The 15,744-nt window shown below is 35.0% G+C and overlaps 1 protein-coding gene across 7 annotated transcripts in view; it reads right to left on the reverse strand.

The window, feature by feature from the left end:
• The window catches only part of CCDC91 (coiled-coil domain containing 91), a 388,370-nt gene that overhangs the window by 76,290 nt on the left and 296,336 nt on the right, over positions 1-15,744 (reverse strand). The window lies entirely within an intron of this gene.

Here is a 15,744-nt window from a genome sequence, read left to right on the forward strand (position 1 = left end):
TCCGAATGCTATCCCTCCCCCCTTCCCCCACCCCACACCAGTCCCCAGAGTGTGATGTTCCTCTTCCTGTGTCCATGTATTCTCATTGTTCAATTCCCACCTATGAGTGAGAACATGTGGTGTTTGGTTTTTTGTCCTTGCGATAGTTTACTGAGAATGATGATTTCCAATTTCATCCATGTCCCTACAAAGGACATGAACTCATCATTTTTTATGGCTGCATAGTATTCCATGGTGTATATGTGCCACATTTTCTTATTCCAGTCTATCATTGTTGGACATTTGGGTTGGTTCCAAGTCTTTGCTACTGTGAATAGTGCTGCAATAAACATACGTGTGCATGTGTCTTTATAGCAGTATGATTTATAGTCCTTTGGGTATATACCCAGTAATGGGATGGCTGGGTCAAATGGTATTTCTAGTTCTAGATCCCTGAGGAATCGCCACACTCACTTCCACAATGGTTGAACTAGTTTACAGTCCCACCAACAGTGTAAAAGTATTCCTATTTCTCCACATCCTCTCCAGCACCTGTTGCTTCCTGACTTTTTAATGATTGCCATTCTAACTGGTGTGAGATGGTATCTCACTGTGGTTTTGATTTGCATTTCTCTGATGGCCAGTGATGGTGAGCATTTTTTCATGTGTTTTTTGGCTGCATAAATGTCTTCTTTTGAGAAGTGTCTGTTCATGTCCTTCACCCACTTTTTGATGGGGTTGTTTGTTTTTTTCTTGTAAATTTGTTGGAGTTCATTGTAGATTCTGGATATTAGCCCTTTGTCAGATGAGTAGGTTGCGAAAATTTTCTCCCATTTTATAGGTTGCCTGTTCACTCTGATGGTAGTTTCTTTTGCTGTGCAGAAGCTCTTTAGTTTAATTAGATCCCATCTGTCAATTTTGGCTTTTGTCGCCATTGCTTTTGGTGTTTTAGACATGAAGTCCTTGCCCATGCCTATGTCCTGAATGGTATTGCCTAGGTTTTCTTCTAGGGTTTTTATGGTTTTAGGTCTAACGTTTAAGTCTTTAATCCACCTTGAATTAATTTTTGTATAAGGTGTAAGGAAGGGATCCAGTTTCAGCTTTCTACATATGGCTAGCCAGTTTTCCCAGCACCATTTATTAAATAGGGAATCCTTTCCCCATTGCTTGTTTTTCTCAGGTTTGTCAAAGATCAGATAGTTGTAGATATGCAGCGTTATTTCTGAGGGCTCTGTTCTGTTCCATTGATCTATATCTCTGTTTTGGTACCAGTACCATGCTGTTTTGGTTATTGTAGCCTTGTAGTATAGTTTGAAGTCAGGTAGCATGATGCCTCCAGCTTTGTTCTTTTGGCTTAGGATTGACTTGGCGATGCGGGCTCTCTTTTGGTTCCATATGAACTTTAAAGTAGTTTTTTCCAATTCTGTGAAGAAAGTCATTGGTAGCTTGATCGCGATGGCATTGAATCTATAAATTACCTTGGGCAGTATGGCCATTTTCACGATATTGATTCTTCCTACCCATGAGCATGGAATGTTGTTCCATTTGTTTGTATCCTCTTTTATTTCATTGAGCAGTGGTTTGTAGTTCTCCTTGAAGAGGTCCTTCACATCCCTTGTAAGTTGGATTCCTAGGTACTTTATTCTCTTTGAAGCAATTGTGAATGGGAGTTCACTCGTGATTTGGCTCTCTGTTTGTCTGTTATTGGTGTATAAGAATGCTTGTGATTTTTGTACATTGATTTTGTATCCTGAGACTTTGCTGAAGTTGCTTATGAGCTTAAGGAGATTTTGGGCTGAGACAATGGGGTTTTCTAGATATACAATCATGAGCTGGTTTTTTGAAAGGATCAACAGAATTGATAGACCGCTGGCAAGACTAATAAAGAAGAAAAGAGAGAAGAATCAAATAGAAGCAATAAAAAATGATAAAGGGGATATCACCACCAATCCCACAGAAATACAAACTACCATCAGAGAATACTACAAACAACTATATGCAAATAAACTAGAAAATCTAAAAGAAATGGATAAATTCCTCGACACATACACCCTCCCAAGACTAAACCAGGAAGAAGTTGAATCTCTGAATAGACCAATAACAGGCTCTGAAATTGTGGCAATAATCAATAGCTTACCAACCAAAAAGAGTCCAGGACCAGATGGATTCACAGCTGAATTCTACCAGAGGTACAAGGAGGAACTGGTATAATTCCTTCTGAAACTATTCCAATCAATAGAAAAAGAGGGAATCCTCCCTAACTCATTTTATGAGGCCAGCATCGTCCTGATACCAAAGCCGGGCAGAGACACAACAAAAAAAGAGAATTTTAGACCAATATCCTTGATGAACATTGATGCAAAAATCCTCAATAAAATACTGGCCAACTGAATCCAGCAGCACATCAAAAAGCTTATCCACCATGATCAAGTGGGCTTCATCCCTGGGATGCAAGGCTGGTTCAATATACGCAAAGCAATAAATGTAATCCAGCATATAAACAGAACCAAAGACAAAAAGCACATGATTATGTCAATAGATGCAGTAAAGGCCTTTGACAAAATTCAACAACCCTTCATGCTAAAAACTCTCAATAAATTAGGTATTGATGGGACGTATCTCAAAATCATAAGAGCTATCTATGACAAACCCACAGCCAATATCATACTGAATGGGCAAAAACTGGAAGCATTCCCTTTGAAAACTGGCACAAGACAGGGATGCCCTCTCTCACCACTCCTGTTCAACATAGTGTTGGAAGTTCTGGCCAGGGCAATTAGACAGGAGAAGGAAATAAAGGGTATTCAATTAGGAAAAGAGAAAATCAAATTGTCCCTGTTTGCTGATGACTACAGTGCTTCTTATAGAATTGGTGCTACATCACCATTTGTATAAAACAATTTATAATCACTTGTATTTTACTATGAACCACTATAGTTAAATAATAGTGTATTCTTCAGCAAATGGTGGTAACTCTTGAATGACTATATAAAGGGCATCTAATAGCCTTACACATTTAAAAAAATTAAAGAACCTGAAATATATATGAGAATTTCTATGACTTGTTTCATTTGAAATGAAAGATTTGCCAGATCATACACTTATCAGACTCTAACAGATTGAGTATAAAAATAAAATTATGGCTTCAGAGATAATAGGGGGAGGGCAGGGAACATTCCAAGTGCTGACTGTTGATAATGCAGTTCAAATATCTATGGAATAGATCTATTCTGAGAATCTTTTAAGTTTTTACTTGGTTTTATACAGTAAAGACATACTCTAAGACATAGTTCTTGAAATAGCTAAACTGACCAAAGTTAATAGGTAGATAAATTTTCATTAGACTCAAAACTTGGTAACGGTATCTATTTATTTAGCTATTTGCCAATACCTTCTGTGGTGCTATGTATGAGCCTAGTGAGAAATGACTCATATCTTATCATTAAACTATTTATTTTTGGCAGAAGCCTTGAAGCAAAGAAGATGATGTATCTAAAGTAAGCAGGATCCTCAATGAAAAATGAGGTGCCCCTAGAAGAAAACCTAGGCAATACCATTCAGGACATAGGCATGGACAAAGACTTCATGACTAAAACACTAAAAGCAATGGCAACAAAAGCAAAAATTGACAAATGGGATCTAATTAAACTAAAGAGCTTCTGCACAGCAAAAGAAGCTATCATCAGAATGAACAGGCAACCTACAGAATGGGAGAAAATTTTTGCAATCTATCCATCTGACAAAGGGCTAATATCCAGAATCTACAAAGAACTTAAACAAATTTACAAGAAAAAAAAAACCCATCAAAAAGTGGGCAAAGGATACGAACAGACACTTCTCAAAAGAAGACATTTATGTAGTCAACAAATATATGGAAAAAAGCTCATCATCACTGGCCATTAGAGAAATGGAAATCAAAACCACAATGAGATACCATCTCATGCCAGTTAGAATGGCGATCATTAAAAAGTCAGGAAACAACAGATGCTGGAGAGGATGTGGAGAAACAGGAACGCTTTTACACTGTTGGTGGTAGTATAAATTAGTTCAACCATTGTGGAAGACAGTGTGGCAATTCCTCAAGAATCTAGAACTAAAGATAGCATTTGACCCAGCAATCCCATTACTGGGTATATACCCAAAGGATTATAAATCATTCTACTATAAAGACACATGCACACATATGTTGACTGCAGCACTATTCACAATAGCAAAGACTTGGAACCAACCCAAATGCCCATCATTGATAGACTGGATAAAGAAAATGTGGCACATATACACCATGGAATACTATGCAACCATAAAAAAGGATGAGTTCATGTCCTTTGCAGGGACATGGATGAAGCTGGAAACCATTATTCTCACAAGAACAGAAAACCAAATACTGCATGTTCTCACTCATAAGTGGGAGTTGAACAATGAGAACACATGGACACAGGGAGGGGAACATCATACATCTGGGCCTGTAAGGGAGTGGGGGGTAGGGGAAGGATAGCATTAGGAGAAATACCTAATATAGATGACAGGTTGATGGGTGCAGCAAACCACTATGGCACATGTATACCTATGAAACAAACCTGCACATTCTGCACATGTACCCCAGAACTTAAAGTATAATAATAATAATAGAAAAGTGAGGTGCCATATATTCCAAGTGAAAACTCTTTGCATTACTGTTAATAACTGTATCTGCTTAGAAGGCAATTAAATGTATACTACTTAACCAACAGAAGTTGCTCAGGCTCAGGGTGGTTTTACGTTTGTGAATTTACTACATTCAAGGATAGATTTTTCAGCTATGCAGGTACAGATTTATCAAAATACCAAGCATAGATCTTTTTCTTAAGAGAAGACTTGAAATAACTCAAGTTCATAAAACTGACCATAAAAGCTTCCCCTATGCTAGAAACAAATCACAATCAGAAAGCTGCTTAGTGAGCAAGGAATCTGAACAAACAGAGTTAGATTAGATAAATGTTTAATGGCATTCCTTCATTAAGCAACATTTCATTAAACATCTGTTATGTTTCAGGCTTATTCTAGATACTGAGAATACAGCAGTGAACAAAACAAATGAGGTCTTTTCTCTTTTAGAGCTTATATTTTATAGTAGGGGGAAAAGATAATTAACAAGAATTTTTGTCTGTTTTATTTACTGATAAATACCTAGCATATATTAGGTATTTGATGGTATTTGTTCACTGAATGAATAGTGAGTGATAAAAACATGAATATAATTTCAAAGAGTTTTATGCACTAAGAAGAAAAAATAGAGTAGTGATACTATAAAGTAAGGTTGGTAGGAGAGAAGATAGCTAATTTATACTGGGTGGTATGGTAGATTAAATAATTATTGATCAAATATTTAGCCATTCTTTTTCCTCACCTCTGTGGGAGAAATAGGCTTTTTCACCTATTGATGTTGAGTTTGACTGTGTGACACGCTTTGGCTTCATGGTATATGGAATGTACGTCCTGCTTCTTGACCTTGGACTTGACCATATAACTTGCTTTGGAGATATCAGCAGATAAGGCATAATCAGAAGCTTGCAATGTTTACCTGTTTGGGCTTTCTCTCTTGCACTCTGCTATTGACATGAGAAGAACATGCCTTGTTCACAGTTTTCTGTGCCCATCGCAGTTTCCTTTTGAGTACTGGAGATTCTGTTCAAGTGGCTTAATTTCTTTCACTAAATTCAAGGGCTTTCATTTTTGAATATGTATGCTATTTTCAATAACCTCTCTACTGATGTGTGAGTCATAAATATAAAAGGAGTGAATGAACCACACTGTACACTGGTGGAGGAAGTGAAAGAGATTTTTACTAACTATGATTATATAATGATGCAGAAAGGTATATGTAAAGTTGTTCTTGTTGTTCTTAACAGGATTCTTAAGTAACGTAACCTGTAAAACCAACTAAGAGCAGAAGGAGAGGGCATGTTTGTTTAGTTCCATGGCTAAGCTCCACCCCAGACAAGATATTTTCATTTTCAACACATGATACATAAGGAAAGGGAAATGTGAACCACAGGAATGGAGTAAATATTGAGGACAAAAGCAAAGGGTTGAATACATTATAGTCACACTAAAGCTTAAACGAATAAGTACTCTAAACTACAAAGGAAATACTAAGCCATAAAGTTATTTTAAATGTCATATATCCCCACAGATGAATAAAAAGTATACATTTAAATTTTTGTAAAATGGCAAAGAAGATATGATTAATATGCTCCTAGTACAAGGTATTAATCACATTATACATGCAAAAATTAATAAAAAACCATAGTGAAAAGAATAGTGGGACTATTTTATGACTCAATCTCAATGTACACTGCTGGATATATGGCTTATCCTGGAATATTTTACTTCAAATGAGATGTTCATAAAATCATCCACATTGGAAAAAAAGTCATCTGGAAAAGATTCAAATGGGTTGGTGGAATCTAACTTTGCAATTTAGTAGTATAATGTCCCGAGCCACAACCTTCTCTAACAACCAGAACATCAAAGATGTGATAAGAACCTGTGAAAACAGATACCAAAAAACCTGTATACTTATTACAAAGTTAAGATGGAAATTTCTCCTTGTTCAAGCTTAACATGTGTGACTTAATTTGATACAGTACTCTGTTGTCTAGTTTCTCATTATTTTCTTCAGTTTTATACTTACAATCAGAGTTGAAAAATAGCAGAGGCCATGGATAACAGGTTCAATAGCAAGAAAATGGGGAGAAGGAGAGAAGAAACAGATTAATTGATTAGAGGGACACATAAATACAGAGAACAGATGATGCCAAGGACTCAAGAAACAATGGAAATCTCATCTAGATGAATTTAGTAGAAAGAAATTTAAGCTCTTTTTTTAGTAAACTTGGTGGCCATCATTCTATGAAAAAAGTACTATAACTAACATATATGAAATATCCCTGAGTAATCAGGGGGAAACACTGTTGATTAACACAATGATAAGTTTAATCACTAAAATTTACAAAAAATCCTACATACATATATATATATATGTATATATATACCTTATATATGTGTGTATATATACCTTATATCTACATATATACATATATATATACCTTAAGAACTATTTTTAGTACAACTACATAGAACCCAAAACCTAATCTATCCAAAGTATTGCATATCCTTTGAACAGTGTTGTATAACTTAGGCATTAACTGTAGAAAATCTCAGATTACTTGAAAAAGAATATTATGGTGGCCAAGCTGCAAACTTTCTACAAAATGATGAACCTAGCAATTGCTAATGTTCTGTTCTAGAAAGAATGAAACCCACCTAGTTTAACTTCAAAGGATCAGTTTTAGAATTAGCCAAAAGACTAAAAAGCTGGAAAAATATTTCTTCAGTAACCACAGCAACTTGGGAGACTTTACTAAAGAATGTAGTGGCCATTTGTAATGTTTTCTGATTTTTGATATCCTCCCTATGTTTAAAAAATTTCCAGCCTTATGAGGTATGATTCCCCTGCATAAAACCCAAGAAAACTCAGTTATCTAGCCTGCTCTGCTCCTATGGCTCCACTAACCAGAGTCAAATGTGCGAGACTTTGATTCATAAGTGAGGAATTAGAGGTCTCTGTATAGCATCTATTTTGCTCGTGACGATGATAATAGAAGTATCCAAATTTGGGGGATGGAAATGATTGAACTATGCAATAGTTTATCCTAGTGCTTGATGGGAATGTGCAGGAAAGAGTGGTTTATCTTTAGCCAGTTTTGCACTGTAGTTTTTGCTATTGTTCATAGAAGCTTAACCTTGGTTTTCCAGCCCTCTAGCAACTTGGTTGCTTACCTAATATCGTTTTAATAAACTCCTCTGCTGCTTAGTCAGATGAAAGCAGCTTCTGTTATTTAAAAGAAGAACCCTGGTTGATATGTAAATTGGTTCTAGAAGTGGTTGAAGACAATATAACCTCAGGAAAATCGGAAAGATTTTAGTTACCTGGTTCTGTAAGGGTCGATGGCTGTAAAGATTCAGCTGGTATCCTTTAAAAAAATGTAAAATCTGGTAGTTCATAGTGTGCAGCAGCAAACTAACAAATTATTAACTATAGCCACTTGAAATAAAGTGACCACTGAAGGCAAGACTTTCAATGGCCCAACATTTGGATACTTCTATTAGCAGATCCAGGGGCTATGGACATGGAAAAATATGAAGAGCATGAGGAATTCAAAAACAAAATTAGTTGATCCTAATTTCACACAACAGCTTCAAAAAGATAATTAAAGTCTTATGATGCTAAATTCTCAATTCAAGCAATAATCAAGGCCACCAATTGCTCTGTAACACTGCTCCTCGAAAGGTAAAAGTCAGTGTCTGTGAACAACAGTGTCTGTCTTCTGTAGGCTACGAATGCTGGTGGGCTACGTGGCTTTCAATGTTATGGGACACTGAGGTAGCAAAACTCAAGTAGATACACCTAATTACAAGAAGCAGGAGGAAATGGTTACTGTTACTGCTAGCATGGTTGAGTTGTAATCAGAATGCTCTGACCTGCAGGGACATCAGCTTTGGGTACTTGATCAGATGAATCATATGAACAAAACTGATATGCATCCAAAAAAGTCCAACTTAAAATTATAAAAATATCCAGACTTAATGAACAAAGGTCTGACATGAGTTACTACAACAAAAATTTGTAATGTCTTCCCCAATGTCCAGTCCTGGGTCAATTCACATGCCCACGGTTTTTTGAGTGAAGAGGAGATTGCCCATCCTTGAAAACGTCTATTGCAATAATATCACAGATAGAGACTGTAAATCCTCAGTCTGGCCTTCCTCATCAAGGTAGCTATACTGGAGAAAGGGAAATATCAGGTCTTTTGTGTATCATTGTATACTAACTCTGAACCAAGACTAAAACTGAAGACCTAGAAGACCGCCTTGTACTACTGGTCAGAATGGATGCTTATCAGAATCAAATGGTGAATGAAGTTTCCATCTGAATCTGTCTCATATCCAGCCCAACTGGGCCTTAAACACATAATATAGTTATCTCCAGAGTATGCAGTAGACATTGGAGGAAGTGATTTATAAGAGACCTAATCAGACAGTGATTTCAAATGCAGCTGCTGTTGTAGATGTGCATTTAAAAATGTACATCTAGAGCTCTTAGGACCAGGTATACAACTATTCATCTGGCAAATGCTTTTTCCCTGTATCTCAATACACAGAGAACACCTATAACAGCTGTGTTTATATGACAGGTACAATAGTAAACCATTTCATCTTAGGGTTATATAAATTATTTGGCTCTGTACTACAATATATTTTACAAAGATCATTAGTGTCTCACCATCACGTATGACAACTACATTGATGACATATGTGTCCAGAACCTAGAAAGCAGGAAGTAATAAGTGAAAGTATACCTATGAATCCAGTAAGGTGTAAGATATAGCACATGAAAATATAAGAACTATACCTCAGTAAAATTTCTGGAGGTCCAGTGATCTTGCATATACCAGGATAGGCTTTACAAAGTTAAAGGCAACTTAATGCACCTTGTACCTCCTGCTACTAAGAAAGAGACACATTGCTAGGTGGAACTCTTTGTGGTATTTATACATTAGTTTGGGAATCCTGCTTTAACCTATTTACGAAGTGACCTGAAAGCCTCTAGTTGTGAGTAGGTCCCAGAAAAAAAGGAGGCTTCCTTGTTAGTCCATACTATAGCACATCTACCTGGCCCTAGTTAACGACCAATAGATTCAATGGGTGTTAGAACCGTTAGCAGTTTACTGAGATGCTATGTGGAGCCTGTGAAAAGTTCTAATAGAGGAATCCCAGCAGAAATCTCTAAGGTTTTGGAACAAAGTCATCAGGCAGGGAAATCTTATCCCTTTGAAAAGCAGCACTGAGCTCATTGCTAAGTGTTATTCAACATTGTATATTTGGCTGTGAAAAAACAAATGTGACCTGATCTGCCTAAAATGAACTTGTTTTAGCGGATCCTCCAACCTATTAAACTGGGCATGCTCAAGTAGAAAGCCATATCAAATGACTCTCATATACATGGACAGAGATTCAAGATGATTGTGACAGCAGAAGTTGAATGATCAGACCAATCACGCTCTCAGCAATACTTGTCTTGTGGTTGGGTGCCACAGAATATTTCAGGTCATCCTCTTTGTAGACAATGAGTGAGAACATTTTTGTTTTTATAAGAGATACCTTCAGTATTTTATTATTATTTTAGTTGTATTACTGTTACTATATGTAAGTATGGAAGAAGAATGTATTTTGAAGGTTAGGTTTAAATATTGGCAATGGGAATATATTGATGTTAGACAGCCAGGTAGTGTATGTTTATTAAGTTTTCTTGTTTTAGCACTTTTTGAAAATCCTTACATGTTGGGGCATATTCCACGCATGTAAGTTCTGTCCCTCTAAGGTAAAATCCACAAACAGCATTTTCTTAGCTGCTTTTGTGTTCAGTGTACATATATACACATGTGACCAAAGTTCTACTTTTCTTCCCAATTTATCTGGGTCTTACTGAAAAGGCACAAATTAGATGGAGCCTGTAAAAACAGAAAGGTATACTAATTCCTGTTAGTGGAAAAAGTAATAATTCCTAGAATATTATATGAAAAATAATGTGTAAATTATTCAATCAGTCTTAAAAATTTACCAAGGTAGATCCTACAATCTCACCATATAGTTTGCAGTCAAACAGAACCAAGTTAAAATCTTGACCCTCGTACTGATGTTGGGTAGTTATCTAATATCACTGACTCTCAATTTTCCTTATCTGTAAAATGAGGTATTATTTTAGGGTTGTTGTGAGGATTGAGACAGTAAATATAAAGCACCCATTATTGTATGTTGGACAAACTTGGGACCCAGTAAATGGTGGTTCTTTTACATATTTTTTCTAATACAGAACATTTTACTTAAACAGCTTAAATTTCCATTTAAGTTGAGTATTTCTAGGTATTTATTTAGTTTTGAGGTGATAACTGTGGTACTGTTTTCTGGGAGCCTATATTGCTGAATTTTTACAGCAAGCAACTTTTTCTTAGTTGAACAAGTTCACATCTTTGAAACTCTTTTTCAAGGTTATATCTTTAATAGTTCACTCTGAACAATGATTTCCATGAAACTATCATCATCTTTTCCTAAATAAGAAACAAAAACAACATAGTTTTATAGTTAAAGTATATAATAAAATATAGTGGTGACATGTGGGCTGTTCTCTTGGCCAGTCCTTTTGTATATTACTGAGTACCTCCTGCCCTTCTAGTTCTCTTAGCTGTTCATGTTACAGCTGTAACTCTTCACTGGTTCTAACTACTGTGGGCTTTAATAATTTTCTTCAGATATTGGCTTCATCCTACATAGTAAAGTGAAATTGCTAGTATACAGGAAGTTGACAAGGGCCACTGGTGTGATATAGTAGAAAAAGCACTGGATCAAATTTTAGCTATGCCATTATTAGATGTAATCTCAGAACCATAATTTCTACCATCTGATTTTCTGGTTTACAAAAGAATAATAAACATGCAAGTGATTATAGATTATAAGAGTCAAATAACATATAAAAAAATCTTTATAAATTTCAGTTGCTAAACAAATATGTATCATTATTAAGAATACTAGGATAAGGCTCTCTTTATTGGTTATTTTATTGGTCCTTGTAGCCTAAGCACAGTGCTCCAACTATTAAGGGTATTCATAACATTTCTTTATAGAATGAAAAGAAAAACATTTATACTGAAGCTTCTCCATATGCAGTTTAAGATGGGATAGTGAAAAGTATACACAGATGCATGCTGTGTAAATATATAGATATAGACAGATTAAGATGCTGGCAATTTGTAATACCACTTCATTCTCCATTTCCTTCTAAACAGTTTAATAGCATGGGCTGGAGTGAGAACAGTGAAGGCAATTGTGGTCCCTTAATAAACGGCTCACAAATAGAGGTCCTTCAAACAGACACACACACACACACACACACCCCAACACCTTCATACACGCACACACACATTTTGATATATACACACATACATACACCTACACCTTCACACACACACACACACCCCAACACCTTCATACACGCACACACACATTTTGATATATACACACATACATACACCTACACCTTCACACACACACACACACACACACACACACAAAATTTTTGACTTCTAAGGATGGCTGAAGGGCATATCAATATAATAAACCAAAAAAATTCCCTCCATGTCTATTGCCCCCAATAATCTGAGCTTTATGAGCCAAGATATTCTAGAATTGCATCCAAAAGGTATATCAAGAATCTAGAAAATAGACTTCTTTACAAAAATTTTTATATATAAATTTGCTTATTCTTTTAAGAAACCAAATCCTTTGGCTTCTCACAGACTCTTTTTCCTCTTTTTATTATATAGCCTAGTCCACATTTTAGTTTTCATTTGACAGAAACCAAAAGTCCATCCTGATCATCATAGGCTTAAGTGATCTTCTGGAATTCTGTTGTCAATTGTTGTCACCATAATGCATTTGGTCTTTATTCAAGCACTGTCATGTGCCAATGGTGTCTATTATTGCTTGAAGCTATTATTTTGACCTCACTTAATTCGTTAAGGAGTACGTTCTTATACTTTCCTTCCAAAATAAGGCTTTAAGCTTTAAAAGACATGGTGCTTCTGGTCTCGCACAACTTTTTTGATCTACCTCCTGGGTTCAAGTGATTCTCCTGCATCAGTGAATGTATGTTTTTTAAAGTTAAATCATTTTACCAAAGAATAAAGTTAGTTGTCATTATAGTAATTCAAGAAGTGATTACTTAGATGAACAATTTTGAATCATTACATAAAAAGAGATAAACATTTTCATATACTAGATGCCTCCAAAATCTTTATGCTCACTGTACTTCGATTAGAATCCATCCAAAAACCAATGAAAAATACCGCATTAACTGCTACACCAAACTAGTTTTTATGTGTACATACATAAATTTACATTTTGATTTTAAGTTAAAACGTATTTTATATTCCTTGCTACAGGAATAATGGGATATAATCTAAGCATTGGGCTTTATCTTTAACATCATCTCAATGACCACACTGTTGAAATGGAAATGACAAATAGGGTCGTCTCACCAAAGTGTGTGATTGTCCACATGTCAGTAAGATTTTTCAAGATTATTCTTATGCAAGTGAAAAGAGCAAAACAAGACAGACCATCAAGAAGACTGATAAAATATAAAGTGGGAGGTAGCAATAAATTTGATTTTAAAGTATAATTTGTGAAATAAACTGTCAAAGAGTTTAAGATAGAGAAATAGTGAATAAGTTTTAAAATCATAATTATATTAACCTTAAACAACTATAAAACCTTTAAAATCTGTTTACTTCATTGCCTTCACTAACCTCTCTTTCAAATCAAATATCCTAAGCTTTTAATTTAAGAAGAAGGATAAATTTGTGACCTAGTTGAAACATCATTTGGCAAGATGGTTAGTACTGGTTATTTTTCTAAATCCAAATATTTTTCCATTTGTTTATTGTGCCACCTGAAATGGAAATAATTATACAAATTTGGAAGGTAAACTTCCGATGATTTAAATTACAATATAGCTTATGTAGAGAAGGCTAAATTCCCTTTGGCATCAAAAAATGAGGTACAACCGAAAACAGGCAACAATGAATGTAAGGGTATAGTATGCTTTTTAATATGTGTTGGTTACATAAAAGCATTTTCAAAGATGAGACCCAAATCGAAAGTTACAAGGGCAAATGCTTTAGACCACAGATGCTGAATTGTTAATGAGCTACTTCTTGCACATACAACTACACAGCCTCCTCCAGATTGGATAGAAGCAAGAGTAATTAGGATGAGAATGGGGCAGGAAGATGGGAAATGTCAGGAAAGCGCCATTTTCCTACACTAATTTATAAATACCATACAATGTAACTACTATGATGCAACTGATTTATATCAAGAATTAAAAATCTCTCAAGGGGTTTATCAACTGTCAAGGAAAATGTTACTCACAGTCTTAACAGAATTTTAGGACTTTAAGAGTCATTAGAGATCAGCTAGTCAAACTTCTATATTTCTAAGAAGAGAAAAGTAAGGGACCATGAAATATTAAATAACTTATATTGAAATAATGGTTTATTCAAGTAACTGGGTAACTGGTCAGAACATAAGGAAAGTTCATTTTGTCTAAATATTATCTTTTAATAGTTGGAGATGCAAACATCCAAGAATATTGCAGCAAAACTGGATTAAAAGAGCCCTTTTATATTTAAAAAATTCTGACAATGCCTTGACCACAAAACCTTTGAAGTAAAGAAAATTGCTTCTTACTCTTCTCTAAAAACCTAAATTAAAAGGATACTCTAAAGTGAAGGTTATTTTCCTGGAGGTGATTTAGAAAACACAGGCAATAATTTTGTTTCTTAAGAGGAAAAATAATATTTTATTACATTTGGATGAGATTTTATTTTTTAGGAATCACTGCTTGGCTGTGAGTAGTTGTTGCTTGCTGAATGTTATTCACACTTCCTCCCTCATAGCAAACTCATGTGTAACAGTCTTAACTTGTGGGATGGGTTGGAACTCTTCGTTCTAATCCAAGGGCTGTCGGTCATTATAAACCACAAATTATTCCTCCCTAGGGAAGTGTCAGGGATGTATTCTTTCCCATCTCATTTTTCTGCCATCTCCATTTATAAAATAAAGTTTATGGCACTAATGATCAGATATGATGTATTATAATATCTTATCTGGCAATTAATACATAGAGAGAAATCTTCTCCAGAATAGCACCTAAGAGACTTCAATTGTCTAGTTACCCTGAGGCACAAGAAGCGAATAAAAATTTTAAAGGGCTGAAAAGAAGAAACTTTCCCCGCAAGATAATTTTTATGATTTAGAACAGGAGTTGGTAAACATTCTTCTTTAAAGAACCAGATAGTAAATATTTTGGGTTGTATGTCCCAATGGTCTCTCTTTACTCAACTCTGCTATTGAAGCATGACACCAGTTAATGGACAATACAAAAATGAATGGATGTGAATGTATGTTTCAATTAAACTTTATTTATAAAAGCAGGCAGCAGGCCGGATTTGACCCATGAGTTGCAGTTTGCAACTTCTGCTATAGAATTTACAGTGATTGAAGAGAGTCTGAAACCAAAATTTACATTTTAATAAAATACAATATGGTCTTTCAATGCAAATCACTGTACTTGCAGGTACCTTGCCGATCCACAGAAAGATTAAATATATTTTTAAATCTTTTTAGGTTTTCCTGTTTGCCTTTTCTTCTCTATTATATAAGTTATATTGGAAATGTCTAAATCCATTAAAATTAGATAATTTCTGCCAAGTTCAATGGAAAATTTATGAGTGTTAAGGCTGCAGATTACCTTTTTGATTCCATAGTAAAGTTGTAAATTCAATGTAAGGATCCTTTTTTTTCCTCAGGATTAGCATGATAGATTTTACAGGGAAATTTCTAAAACGATTATGAGGTAGAATTCTTATAAAAAGGCATTTTTATTACTAAAACTAATTCATCATTGATTTAAATTATCTTTCTGGTTGATCATTTTAAAAGCTCTCCTTATTTGGATATTTTCATTACACAGTAATTTTTGGTTATGATTATGACTCGGACTAATATTACAAGTACTATGTATCTGACTTAGTAAATAATTTAGGATGTAATTTGAATGTAAATTATAATTTACTTAATTAGTACATGTACAGGTAGCCCCTT

The sequence above is a fragment of the Pan paniscus genome, chromosome 10, assembly GCF_029289425.2.
Source record: "Pan paniscus chromosome 10, NHGRI_mPanPan1-v2.0_pri, whole genome shotgun sequence".
NCBI lineage: Eukaryota > Metazoa > Chordata > Mammalia > Primates > Hominidae > Pan > Pan paniscus.